Source organism: Equus asinus, chromosome 29 (assembly GCF_041296235.1).
Source record: "Equus asinus isolate D_3611 breed Donkey chromosome 29, EquAss-T2T_v2, whole genome shotgun sequence".
Lineage (NCBI taxonomy): Eukaryota > Metazoa > Chordata > Mammalia > Perissodactyla > Equidae > Equus > Equus asinus.
Genome location: NC_091818.1, coordinates 13,582,501 through 13,597,255, shown reverse-complemented (window position 1 = coordinate 13,597,255; position 14,755 = coordinate 13,582,501).

The window sequence follows — 14,755 nt, the reverse complement described above, 5'->3', positions numbered from 1 at the left end:
GTATTCCTTGCTGCCCAGGGTTACCTCTGGGCTTGTGTGGTTCTCAGGTCCATGGTCTTGGACAATCAACAGTTTACACACTCTGGTGTAATTTGACTGGCTTTTCCTAGAGTGGTAGCTGAGCCCGAGCCCATGAAACATGTAGCCCCTCGGGTGACTGGGGTCTTTTCCACAGTCTTGTGCTGTGATTCTGTCATTGAGGTGTGAACCTTTCCTGTTGGGAAGTTGGAAATATGAGGCCTAAGAAAGGTGTGAGGTGGGGGTCCTGCGGGCAATACCACCAAACTAATGTTCTGTGGATGCACATGGACACAGCCTCACCAAGTATAATCCGGAAATGCTCCCCATGTGGGTGTCCAACAGACACTGGTCTGGCTCAACCAGAGAACCCGCCTGATAACCAACAGCTAAAGGGTGACCACCCGGCCTTTTGAGACTCATCCCCAGGAAACACCATGTAAGCAAGGACCAGATGAATCGCTTGTCACTTCTGAGTTATCCCCTCCTTCCTGATGGCTGCAAGTGTCACTCAGACACTCGGCAGGCTGGACTCTGCCAGGGAGCCTGTCTCAGGACAGCCAGAAGCTGAGGATAAATCCTGGTTCCCGGCAGCCCAGGCCCTTGCTGATGCAGCACAGCCACCCAGGAAAGAGACTTGCCAGAGGAAGGTGGGGAAGCCTGTGCTGCCCCTCTAGGGAGAAAGAGTCGTGGCAGGTCCCAGGGCTAGTCCAGGGCCAGGATGAAGGCACGGGTGTCCCAAGAGTGTCTCCTCCAGGACTGGGATGCTCCTGAGAGCCGACCCGGCAGGTAGCAACATTCACTAAGTCACATGGGTACAGCTGTGGCAGAGGAGGGACAATTTATCCTATCTCTGGGTTTCCAATTTGGAAATTGTTTGCTGAAGTCCATGAGTAAAGCAGCTGGAAAATCTGGATGACAGGTTTATTTTTGAAGGAAAGTATGAGTTACCAAAACTGGCTTCCTAAGAGCTAACTAAAGTGAAGAGAAAATAATAATGTGAATCTCTTGAAATGCCTCAGGTGCATATAGTGTCAGAGAGAAATCCTCAAAATGTTTGATGAACTGGAAAGCCGGATTCTGTTTAAACTGTTGCAGGTGTAAGGTGGGGATGGGTGCTTGCATCTCGTCTTCCAGTGTAAGTGAAAACAAGATCACATTAGGAGTGAACTCAGTCTTTCCACAGTGGTGTAAGACATGGGATTGTACTCCTCACTCACGTACCTCAAGAATATCTTGCCACATGGTCCATTCATTGGTGTATCTTCCATTTACAAGAGCTAACAAAAAATCTGTCCCCTTGACAGCCATACCATCCAGCTAACTGCCACCTCACCCCACTCACAGTGCCCTGCAAGGCTCTCTTGGTGATCTGGCTCATCACAGTGAGGGATTCATGCCAGAGTATTCCAGAGCCCTGGGAACCATATTCATACCACCTCCAATTGCCAAGATGGGAGGATCTCTGAATGGGAAACCTGATTCTCAAACACTGCCTTTCCCTTGGCTCGCCTTAGGATTTGTCCCTGAATGACATGATTGGACCATTCACCCGACTGCTGCCCCCTCGGTTTTGGTGGCTCTGGAAGAGGTACCAAGATGTACTGGCCTTTCCTTCACCATTGAGGAGACCAAGGAGAACCCCTCTTGACTCCCCAACCTGCCCTCAGGTTTTGATGTCTACACTGCCTGTCCCAGTGACCACAAGACCTTGGAGACCACTCTGACTCTCCTTACGGAATTGAACTCTCTCTAACTACAACCACCAGACTAGAGCAAATCTGGGGCCACTGTTTTAGGAACAACTTCAGCATTTGCAGCTAAGGTTGGAACACTTCTGGAGATCTACCAAAGCCCCTTGGTAAGGGGTCTGGATTCTGGAGAGAGAGATTCTGGTCTTCACCAATGAGTTCTCTCATCCAATCATAGGGAAAGGCAGAAGCTCTACGTATGTCATCCCAAGGACTTCTCAGTTTGTGAGATTATTAAGTGGGTTGGGAAGGAAGATGATGGTGAATAAGAAGTGCCATGGAAACATTGAGACTCAGCCCAGGGTCATGCTCAAGGCCAATGCATCCACCGCACTGCTCCTGGGAACATTGGCTGAGGACAGCTCACAGCTCTTTCCCTCACAGGACATGCCCACAGCATAGGGAACCACCTAACCTTAGGACACAGCCCTCTCGAGGGACAGCCAGAGGCCCATGTCTGGCCGATAAGGGAATAAGAAGCCTGTTCTCAATTTGGGACAACACCAAAGGGCCGTCCCAGCTCCAGAGATCCTTGAGGATTGGCGGAGACTCAGTGGCAACTGTCTTGTGCTTCAGCTTCTCCTTCAGCTATCCCCGCCTTGCTAACTTCCCATAGAGATATCTCCCTAGAACCCTTCCCTAAACCTTCCACATGGAATCCTCCCCCTCACAGTCTCTTTCCAGGGCCCCATCTGTGACAAGCAGCAATCAGGAGACATTAATGCTGAACACAGTAGCATGAGATACGGCAAATCCTGTTCTGGAAGAATTATCTGTTGGACTATCTGAGAGGGTAGGTCATTGTAATCTCCAGGATAACTTAGGTAATGCTCTGGTAATAAACACAACAATTGAGAAATTCATTACTAAAGATGCATTTCTCCTCAGATTTACATCATACATTGATAGTTGAGGTGAAGGGACCCCTGCTTCCTAAGTCACGTGGGGCAAGGCTGATGGAGGCCCCACGATCTTGTTGGTACACCACCTGAAACTGATGCCTTCTTTAGTTGCCACCAAAGGACAGAAAGAGCACCTAGGGTCTTACACATCCTCTTTTATTGTTTGGCTTAAAAGTGATGCCATTGGTCAGAAGGTGCCACACATCCTTTCCAAAACCAAGAGGTCTAGGAAACATAGTCTTCTGTGTGCCAGAGTGAAAGCAGAAGTGGATGCTGGCACCACACTCTCTTTCTTTTCACCAAAGGATATGATTGCTCTCCCTCTCACATAGAGAATTCACTCACCCTCTTTCCCAAGGAGGACATCTGAAGACCCAGTAAACTCAGAAACCCTAGCTGACCCTTGGGCTAAGGGGACAAAGACTTCAGGGGCCACACATGACAAAGAATACAGAACTCGCAGGAGAGGCTCTGAAAATTCACTAAAGAAACTAACAAGGACTATTGTAATAAGCAGAAACAAGAAACGCTGGGGATGGGGAGAAGCTGACATCCAGAATTGTCACATCATCCTATTCCAAATACTCAGTCTTCTGCAAGAAGTTGCAGGGCATACAAAGAGACAAAGAAGGATGGCTAATACAGAGGAAAGCGTCATGATTAGAAGGGGCCCTTGAGGAAGCACTGAGGGGTCACTGCAGAAAATTTTGCCTGCTTGTTGCTATTCACATTCCTGTGCTGAGCCTATGTCTTCATCAGCTTGTCGCGGGGATGCGGAACAGCTCTGTTTCAGGGTAAGACAGAGTCAGAGGTCATGGATACCAGCAACTGATTTGTCCATTTTCTTCTGTCTTTCTCCATGACTATATCTACTGTCTCATCTTGCTTTACAAGAAAAACCTGGAAAACCTACCAAAGCAATTGTTTTGGGTTTTTCTACCAATAGTGCAGAAAATATGGCTGCTATTTTTGGTGCCGAGACTCAATTTTGTGGAGTAGATTTCAACCTGAATTTGAAGTTTGTTTAAAATAGTTAAACATAGAATAACCATATGACCTGGCACTTCCACTCCTAGATATTTACCCCCTAAAATCGAACACAGGTATACAACCAACAATTTGTCTAGGAATATTCACATCAGCCCTTCGCATAATAGTCCAAGGTGCAAGGTCCATCAACTGATGAAGGGAGAAACAAAAATGGGTACATCCATGCAATGGGATAGGAATCAGCCATGAAAAGAAGTGAACTGCTGATGTGTGTATAATCTTTAAAAACATTATGCTAGTGAAAGAAGGCAGACACAAAAGGAGGAATCTTTATGTTTCTATTGATACAAAAAGTCCAGAAAAGGCAGATCAATTGATAGAATGTCCCTTCCTGGTTGCCATAGCCTGGGCGTAGGGTGGAATGGGGAGCGACTGCTTAATTTGTACAGGGTTTCCTTTAGGATGATGAAATCTTCTGGTATAGACAGCAGTGATGATTGCACAGCACTGGGAATGTCCTAAACCCCACTGAATTGTGGGTGATTCACCTTTTCACAGTGAATTTTACGTGATGTGAATTTTACCTTAATTTCAGAAAACAATACAGAGTTCATTATCTCCCACAACAGAGTGTCAAGAGCCCATGTGGCTCAAGGATGAAAGGGCTCTATCAACAACCCCATGACTACTCCAGGAGTGGTAGATTTTCATTTTCTCTCATAGTGAGAGTGTTCTGTCCATTGTCACAAGACTATTCTATTCTTGGCCCCAAATGTCCAAAGACAGTGAGAGAAAATATGCCCTGTCATACCCCTTTTCACTATACAGGCCTTTCCTTCCAGAAGCCCCAAGGGAACTTTCTGGGTCAGGGTTGCAATCCAGCCCATTACTCAGCTACACTTTGACCAGTGACAGGATTGCATTCAATTCCTTCCCCTCTGTTCTCGGGTGAGAGGAAAAGGCCATTTCACCTGAGTCCATGAGATGGGAAACACCCAAACCAAACTTAGGTCCTAGCAAGGAGAAAGCCATCAGTAGTCAAATAACTCCCTGTTCTAGGATTTAATTTTCTTATTAATAGACTGTACTTTTTAGAGTGGTTTTAAGTTTACAGAAAAATTCAGCATGGAGCTGGCCCAGAGGCATAGTGGTTAAGTTCGTATGTTCCACTTTGGTGGCCCGGGTGTCCCAGGCTCGATCCTGGGTGCAGACCTATGTACCACTGATGAAGCCACGCTGTGGTGGTGTCCCACATACAAAATATAGGAAGATTGGCACAGATGTTAGCTAAGCAGCAGTTTTCCTCAAGCAAAAAGAGGAAGATTAGCAATACATGTTAGCCCAGGGCCAATCTTCCCCACCATAAAAAAAAATACATATATATATATATATATATATATATATATATATATTCAGCAGATAGCGCAAGTTCCAATATTCCCCCTCATACCCAAGTTCACATACACTTTCCCTTGTTATCAATATCTTGCATTTGTGAGATACATTGCTTATGTTTGATGAGTCAACATTGATACAATATTATAAAGTAAACAGCTTATATTAGGGTTCACTCTGTGTGTTTTATCTTTATTGGGCTTTGACGAATGTATAAGGACATCTATCCACTGTTACAGTATCATACAGCATAATTTCTCTGCTCTAAAAATCCTCTGTGCTCCTATTCATTCCTCCCTCCCTCTGCCCAAGTCCCAGTAACTACTGAAGTTTTTACCATCTCCTTGGTTTTGCCTTTTCCAGAATGTCACATAATTGGAATCATACAGTATGCAGCCTTTTCCAATTGGTTTCTTTTACTAAGGAATATGCATTTAAGATTCCTCCATTTTTTTTTCATGGCTTGATAGTTCATTTCTTTTTTATTGCTGAATAATATTCCATTGTTTGAATAGACAATGTTTTGTTTATCCATTTCTTTCTTGAAGGGCATCTTGTTTATTTGCCAGCTTTTCCAATAATGAATAAAGCTGATATAAACATTCATCTGTAGGTTTTGTGTGGATATAAGTTTTCAATTCATTCAAGTATATACCAAGCAGTGAAATTGCTGGACCTTAGGCCAAAAATGTCCAGCTTTGTGAGACACTTCCAAACTCTCCTCCAAAGTGGCTGCACTGTCTTACATTCCCAACAGCGATGGATGAAGGTTCCTGTTGCTCCATGTCCTCCTCAGCATTTGCAGTTGTCAGTGCTCTGGGTTTTGGCCATTTTAATAGGCATGTACTGGTATCTGATTGTTGTTTTTAATTTGCATTTCCCTGATGGCAAGGATGCTGAGCATTTTCTGTGTGCTCATTTGCCATCTGTGTATGAAAGGGCTGAAACAGAATGGACTGCAGGAAAAGAGATGTCTGGGATGACAGGAAGGTGGAGGCAGAGGTGATCTTCAGGGCTGACTAGGCACTGACTATGCCCTCTGTCAGGTAAATTGTGGTCTACCTAACATTGAGCTTTGAGTGAAAACTCCATAGTATCTGGTTGTGCACACATATATCTTATTGAGGATTGAGTTTTTATATATATTTTTACTGAAGGATGCCGTAAGCTCTACGTATAAACAGGTTGCTGTACAGCAGGTGAGGACGGTGTCAGAGATGATGAGAGTCTATCTTGAGTGGATGGTGTCTGCCACACAAGCGGCATGTGTTTCCTATCACCAGAGACAGAAACCTAAACACTTCTGCCACTGCGTCTTGGAATTGGAGTCTCCAAGGAAAACACAACGCAGCCAAGCACTGGGTGGAACAATGCTTTACTCACATAGAGAAGACAGAGCAAGATCAGCTTCAGCGGTAGGCATTGGCCCCCATGGCCAGCGGGTTCCCCCTGGCAGCTGAAGCAGGGCCGTTGGCCTGCACCCACCCCTCTCATGCCGTAGAAGAAAGAACCTGACCCCCTCTGCAGGGGACAAGTATAGCAGTGGAGTTGGCCAGCTGCCATATGACGCCCAAGCTTAAGCAGAACGAAGGAAAACACATTGAGACTGGAATGGGAAAAGATAGTCCCAGAAGAGGTGACAAGTCCAGCACAGGCTGTGCAGACTCCTTACCTCTTGGTGAGGAAGTGTTCCCTGCCCAAGACTCCTTCCTAAGTGGCCCAGTGGGGGTCCACAGACCACAGGCGGTGGATTGCCTCTCCCAGCAGTGTCACTGGCAGCCAATGCCTCCCCCATTATGCATTTTCATTTTGAATTTGCCACCAGAGAGAGCCCTGAGAGGAACTACATCTCTTTTATATCTTGGAGGACACATCCTTCCTGAGAAGTTTCTGTATTCTTGGCTACATTGGGTTCATAATCTAATCACTTTTATATTTGTGTATGTAGCATGTGCAGTATCCCCTCTCTAATGTTCAGTTCACTTGCAACACTGGAGGTGCTTACCGTTATATTTCTATATTAGAGCTGAAGATTCTGAGGTCAGAAGAGATTACATAACATCTACGAAGTTATTACATTTACTAAGTGCTGAAGCCATGTTACCAGGTCAGACAAGCTTCCTTCAGAGCTGAGCTTTTTAACCTCTAATGACTTCTTGTAGAAAAAAAAAAAGAGTGAATGCAGGTGCTTTCTCAAGATCATTGATTGCAGGAGTTCTTTGAAAAGAAAACAAAAAGCAACGCCTTTGTGTTAGGAAAAAAGCTTACAGTTCTCCTTTACCTGGTGTCTCATCTTAATTTTCACACGGAACACCTCACTTCACCAAATCTGTGTGGGTTTTCCCCACACCAAGCAATTCCGTGGACATCAGCTGGGCGTTCTACAATTTAACCTAATTCTGACACTCTGTAGCTGGAGATAGCGTCACATCCCACTGGTTGAGGGTTCAGTCCCATGACACCGCCCCCTACTTCAGATGCCAATGGCAAGCAGTAGGTCCCCAGATTACCTACATTTTCTGTCCAATTTAGCTTCAAATCAGAGGTTACCACGACTTCCTCCTCAGGTTCGATTGATTTTCTAGAGCAGCTCACAGAACTCAGGGAAACATTTATATATGTTTACCAGTTTATTGAAGGATATGATAAACGAGACAGATGCACAGCCTAATGAAGAGACACACAGGGTGAGGGTGGGGAGGGTCCCGAGCATGAGAGCATTTGTCCCTGTGGAGTCGGAATGGATCACCCCACTGTAGGCAGATGTGTTCACCAACCTGGAGGCACCCCAAAGCCCATAGTATTGGGATTTCATGGAGGCTCCCTCACATAGGCCTGATCAATTATTAACTCCACTTCCAGCCCCTCCTCTCTCTCTAGAGATGTTGGAGGGGAAAGGGGGCATGGAAATCCCAAGCTTCTAATCATAGCTTGGTCTTTCTGGTGTCCATCCTGCATCCAAAAGCCACACAGGAGCCCACCCAGAGTAGACTAGTTAGAACAAAAAAGCTTCTATTGCTCTTGGCACTTAGGAATTTACCAGTGTTCCAGGAGCTTTGTGTCAGGAACTGTGGCCAGAGACCTATCTATATTTGCTATTAGCTCACAACATTTTTTCCGTTTCACATTACTGTCTCCAGATACTGACTGTCCATACAGCATATGTTTGCACCCTTCTCTGCTGTATTAAGCCTGGGTGGGCTTGACTGCTCCCAGAGGCCACAGACGGGGAAGCGTTTGTAATCTGCAATGCCTGTTCATGTGTATCTGACTACAAATCCTATGCTCCTCAGGCATATGCAGACATGGATAAACTGCAGCCAGAGCCTCAAATTCTGGAAAGAATGTGTTATTAGAAGTTGAATCCCTACATAGCATAGAGGGGGGAAGAATTTTCCCTCTATTCTTCTAGGTTCTTCTGGCTGTTCTAAGAGTTAAATTGACATAAGACAGAAAAAAGGAGAAAAAGAAAACAAAGTTTAATAACATGCATGCATGGGAGAAACCTAGGAAAACTGAGTAACTCACCAAAATGGCTGAAGCCACCACCTTAATTACCAACTCAAGCTGAAGACACAGGGGATGTTGGCAGTGGGGGATTGGGACTTCCAGGGGCAATTCAGGTGGAGATGGAAAAGTAAATGTTTGGTAAATAAGTGTTGCCCTACCTGGCAGAGACTTTGGGATACAGAGAGGACTGTGATCCACTGGGCCTTGCTGGCTTCCTCGCTGTCTGTCACACCTAGTTCATATCACACTGTAGTTTCCATGGTAAGAGCTCCCTCCTGGAACAGGCCTTTCATCTAGAATTCTTTTAGACAGTTATGGGGAAGGTCAAAGTCTTTTGCTCTTAAAATTGATCAAGCCAAAGAGACACATTTTTGGGGTAGCAAATTATACTCCCCTACAGTAAATTCATGAGGAACTTGAGCAAATGGGAAATGTAAAGTTCTCCTCAAAGGAGGCCCACATTTTAGTTATCAGCATTATTACATATTTAAGTATGTAATGCATACATAGCACAACCGCTCAAAAGGTAAAAGAGGTCAGCAAACTTTCCTTCCAAGTACTCAGACACACAGTAGTTCACTTCAGAGAGAACAGTTCTTTAATTTTGGTGTGTATCCTTGCAGAGAAGTTACTTTCATATACAAATAGGCAGATGCTGAAAATACACACACCTACCTGTATATGTATATAAATATATAAGTATATACTATGTTAATATGCAATCTCAAATACATATATGCATTTCTAAGTATTTATTTTTTTCTTCACACACATGTGGTTCCAAATCAGTACATTAGATGTGTCATCATTTCCCACAGCTTCAAATTAGGTCACAGTATGTGTGGCTGCACCCTAGGTTAAATAACCCGTCTTCTACTAACACACATTAAGGATTTTCCTCTATTCTTACAAGCAACGCTCCAATTATTAAACCTGCGTAAACTACAGTTTTCTTCTATGTAGGCTTACATGTAAGTTAAATTTTCAAAAGTGTATTTTCTGTGCGCATTTTCACTTGTGATGAATTTTAACTTGTGTATCTTTTCACTTGAAAAATTTCTCATGGTGACTGTACCATTTTACGTTTTCACAGCAATGTGTGAGTGTCTGTTTCCCCAGCCCACAGTTCCTACTCTGAATCTCCGTTCTTCTTGTGCTGATGCTCTACCATCTTCTCACCTCAAATAATCATTCGAAGAGATCTTTTCCCTCTGTGTCAAGGCTCAGCGAGGATTCCACACTTGTCACTTTAGCCACATCTGTACTACAAACAGGAGAACACTGCAACATTATTCCTTTTGTAGGTTCAGCAAAATAAAATCTCATTCACACACATAATGCTAAGATTACTTAGGGTATTTCAATCTCTGAAAATGGATAAAAACTAGTCTGAGAACATGATCCAGTACTTCTATAAAGAGTTTAATTGTTTTAAAAAATGTTATGTTGTGTGGACACTGAAAGTCCATGGAATAGGAGTAAACATGAGTTGGGAACTGAGAAATAATAAGAAATACATATATTGATGTCTGCCCCTGGTTCTGACACAGAGCTCCTAAAACCCTTGTAAAAACCTAAGTGGTGAGAGCACTAGTAGCATCTTTTGTCCCAACAGGTGACTCTGGTGGGCCCCTGGATGACTCCAGGATGGGAGCTGGTTACCAGAAAGACCAAGTCATGATTAGAAGTTTGGAATTTTGAGCACCATCTTCATCCTCGAGAGAGGGGAGAGAGGCTAGAAATGGAATTAATAATTGATCATGCCCACGAGAGAAAGCCTCCAGAAAACCCCAACAGTACAGGGTTTGGGGAGTTTCTGGGTGAACATGTGGAGGTGCTGGGAGAGTAGCGTGCCTGGAGAGTGCATGGATCTCTGTGCCTGTTCCCCATACCTTGCCCTAGGCATCTCTTCCATCTGGTTGTTTCAGAGTTATATTCTTCTATGATAAACTGGCAATCTTAAAAGTCAAACATTTCTCTGAGTTCTTTGAGCTGCTGCAGCAAATTAAATTGAACCCAAGGAGGAGGTTGTGGGAACCTCTGATCTATAGCATGTGGGTCACAAGTGCAAGTGACAACCGGGGCTTAGGATTGGCATCTGAAGTTGGAGGGTAACAGTCTGGTAGGACTGAATCTTCAACCTGTGGAACCTGATGCTGTCTCCAGGTAAAAAGTGTCAGAAGTTGGTTGAATTGAGTTGCATTGTAGGACAGCCAGCTGCTCGAGGCTCCTGGCTCCAAGAACCTCAAAAAGGAACAGAGAAGGAAGTGACATGAAATACCTGTTCTTTAATAATTCTATTATAAAAATTAATATTATCTGAGGAAATGTGGAAATCACACGAGCCAGGAAAGGAGAGACAAATCGCCATAAGATGCTTGTACAATAAAAAGCAATGTGAACATTTGTTTGCATGTTATAGAATTTTGTGTGTGTGTGTGCATTTTAAAGTATTATGACTTAATATACAATTATAACCCAGTTTCAGTATTCACTATTGTAACAAAATAATTTCCCCATACAAAAAAATAAACACAAACATTTTAATGGCTACAAAATTATATTGAGGGTCTTTCATTACTTACTTAACCTTCTCAGTCTTTGGGAAATTTAGTTGTTTTCTATAATATGCAATTATAAACGATGCTGGTATTAACACATATTCATACTAAAACATTCTTCTGTATATTTTTTAATTTCTTATGCTAGAATTATAAGAGAGCATGAACTGAGAAAGATTTTATTTGCTCCTAATTTATATTTCCACCACCACTACATAAAGATTCTTATGTCAACAGTGTTACCATAACAGATTAGTATTTCTTTAAACAATAATTTTGGAAAGGGAGTCTTGGGATGCAATCACAAAGGTAACCATTGCAGGACAGGATGTCTGAGTTTCCTTCCTACATAGATTTTACGAAGTCTGCCTAAAGTCAAAGAGAATCCAGATCTTCTCTTATTTTACACAAATTTTATTTTTTCTTTTTTACCCCTTTTGCAAAAGAAAGATCCAGCATCAAGAGATGGAGCCATTGGCCTCCCAAAAGATATTCACCGATCGCTGCATCCATTGTCTCTCTTTTCTGGGAGGGGTACATATGATCAGGCTGTGTTAAACAACGTGATCACGAATATCACGTTGAGCTGATTTAATTACTCCTTCCCTGAGACTCCAGTGCCACAGGGACTGCTGGATTTGGAAAAAATGACCCGAGACCAAAAGGGCATATTGGGTAGGTTCCAGAACTTTTTTCAAATCTCTACTGCAGTGGAATGAATAAGACAACAGACAGAAACTTTATTAAGCTGGATTTCAGGGTTTCTCATTCTAGGCTTCCACTATAGGGATAACGTCCTGAGCAGAGAAATTTTTCTGTTGATCCTAGATCACTTAGAAGAACTGTTACTTATTTTTGGAGTGCCAGAACTGATACGCTGAAATCGGACATTGGAAGCAGGAAGAGTTAACAGTGGATGTCTGTGGAGTGTGCTGAGGAAATTTTGTCTTGCCGTATCTCCTCAACGGGCACAAGAAGGTTCATAGGTATAAGGGAACTCCATTTTCCTGTGAATATGTCCTTGCCTCATTGGAATACAGGAATTTTCTATAATTCAAAGGATGGAATGTATCTTCAAGAAAATTCTGAAGGAGAATCAAAGCAAACAATGCTTTATTTTGATAAAAAACAACAATAATAAGAAAAAACACTGAAGCAGTTATGCAGGTGCCACAATCCCTCTGGTGTGCTGGGTTCCCTGCCCTGGTCTGAAGAGGAGAGCCCTCACTACGACCTCACACAGCATTCCCTTCTGTATGTCTACGACATCTTCCATGTGTTTGCTCCTGGAACACAAGGAGAGATCTCCAACTCAGTGACACCACGTGGGCCATTTGGCCACTGAGGGCTCTGACAGTCTTCGTTGATGATCATGACCTCATAATGCATGGCACAGAACAATCTTCTCTACTTTGCCAAGTTTGAATGTCCTCCATGAATACAGTGTTTAGACAATGAGTTGCGTCCTTATATGTTACAGTAGCTGGGAGGGTTTTCCTTCCAACTTCTGGTATTGGAGGGAAAGAAAGGACAACTTTGGGAGTCAGCCAAGCCATAGGACACAAACAAAGGCTGTTCACATTGTAGGAAATAATCAGATCTATTCTTTCTTTCAAAATCAGTCTGTTGAGTGTTGAAGTCATTCTGTCCAATGTTTTGTCACTTGCAGAAATTCTTGTATGAATTCATTACAGGAGAAACTGGGTTTCTTCTGACTTTCTTATTATAATCAGAATCAGTGAGATGAAAGTGCTTAATAAGAGTACTCCGGGGCAAGAGGGATCCTTCTCTGAAGGGTCCTGAAGATGTGCACTTCCTACATAAACTAAGTAGAATGATGGGATTTCATCTTTAGTTTGAGAAGAGGTCTTTTCATTAAACATTGTTCTTGGAAACAAGAAAGCAAGATGTTGGCAGTAGCTGGGATAATGAAACTATTTTGAAATAAGCACAACTACAAACTGAGGAAACGTAGGGGATTGTCTCAGTTGTCATATTGTTCCAGTGGCAATGAGGAAAGTGGGGACTAGAGAGACTATGCCACCAGCTTGGGGTAACAGGAACCTCACAGCTCCAAACGGTGATCTGTGAGCATGAAGGAGGGTTAAGTGGTCTGAATCATCAGAATATGAAGGAAAGGGCAAAAGGAAGACACCACAAGTCAATTCAGACCTAGGAAGAGACCCAGAGGCTTCACTTTGGGATCTTCCACGGTTAATAAACCTGTGTTCTGTCACAATTGTGAAAGGAGGCTCATCTCCCCCAACAGTCACTCAATTTCTATTATTAAGTTGACAAAATTAAGAAGTTTCTTCTTTCTCCTCCAAAGCATAATGACAAATAAATACTAGATTTGCGGAGGCAGGATTCCTATTTTGAGACCCACAGAAAAAAGAGCCTGAGTGAATTGCAGCTCTGTGAAAATAATCTTTGAAAGTGTCCAGTTAAGCTTATTTTAAGTACTGAGGCGATCAGATTGTAACCTACGGACTCAGAGTTCAGTGTGAGCTGGTCATTGACTTGAAATACTTTTACAAAGAACAGTTACACTTGTCCTGGAAAACAGTATTTGTGCTTTCACTTTTTTAGAATGTGAATTTGGAGAAGAACCTGATTGACCAAAAATATAACTTTAAGAACTTGATGAATAGAGAAATTTCTTTCCTTTCACCTTCTTTTCTTCTATTTCATTTTCATGGTGAAATATACAAACACAAAAATCGATACATATAGATGGTTATTAAATAAACAACTGTGTGACATCAACCCAGGTCAAGAAAAAGACTACTACTACCGCCAGTAGGTCTCCTTCATGCCCCCTACTGTTGCTAGACTCCTCTTGCCACCAGGTTATCAAATATCCATATTGGTATAATAACCCTCCCTTGCCTGTCTTTATACTTTTATCATATGTATTTCTAAGTCAAAACCATAGTCTGATTTTTGCCTGTTTTTTTCCCTTGTTCAATTAGGGTAATATATATATGTATACTGTTGCAGGTCAAGTACGCGCCCCACACCCCGACCCCCGGCTTCGACAGCCCAGGTTTGCACCGGTTCGGATCCTGGGCACAGCCCCAGACCCAGCATCGCCCTTCAAGCCACGCCGAGGCGGCGTCCCACATAGCAGAAACCCGAAAGACCTACCACTGGAACCTACAACTATGGACGGGACGGGGCGGGGCGGGGCGGAGCGGGGGTTGGGGGGGCGGCTTTGGGGAGAAGGAAGAAAGAAAAAATAAAAGAAACACAAGGACGGTCATCGCGATAGTTCTTTCCACTTCCATCCATATGTTAACAGGACCCAAGTTTCCCGACCTCCATTTGGATGTATGTTAACTAAATGGAGAAGCTATTCAAAGGACTCCTCTAAAGAAGTCCACGTTCTTCTTTCTAAATGATAATGAAAATCATTGTCACCACCGCTCTTCCGACCCTCCATGTCCACACGGCGTCCCGCCCCTCCCCCATCCCCAACTCCCGCCCTGCCCCGCCCTGCCCCACACCGCCCCGCGCCGACCCCCGCCCCCTGCATTCTCCCCGCCCACCTTTCCCCTCTCCACTCCTACCCCACGGCCCCCCGCCGCCCGGGACACCGCCCCCCCCGCCCCCCCACACCCCCCCACCC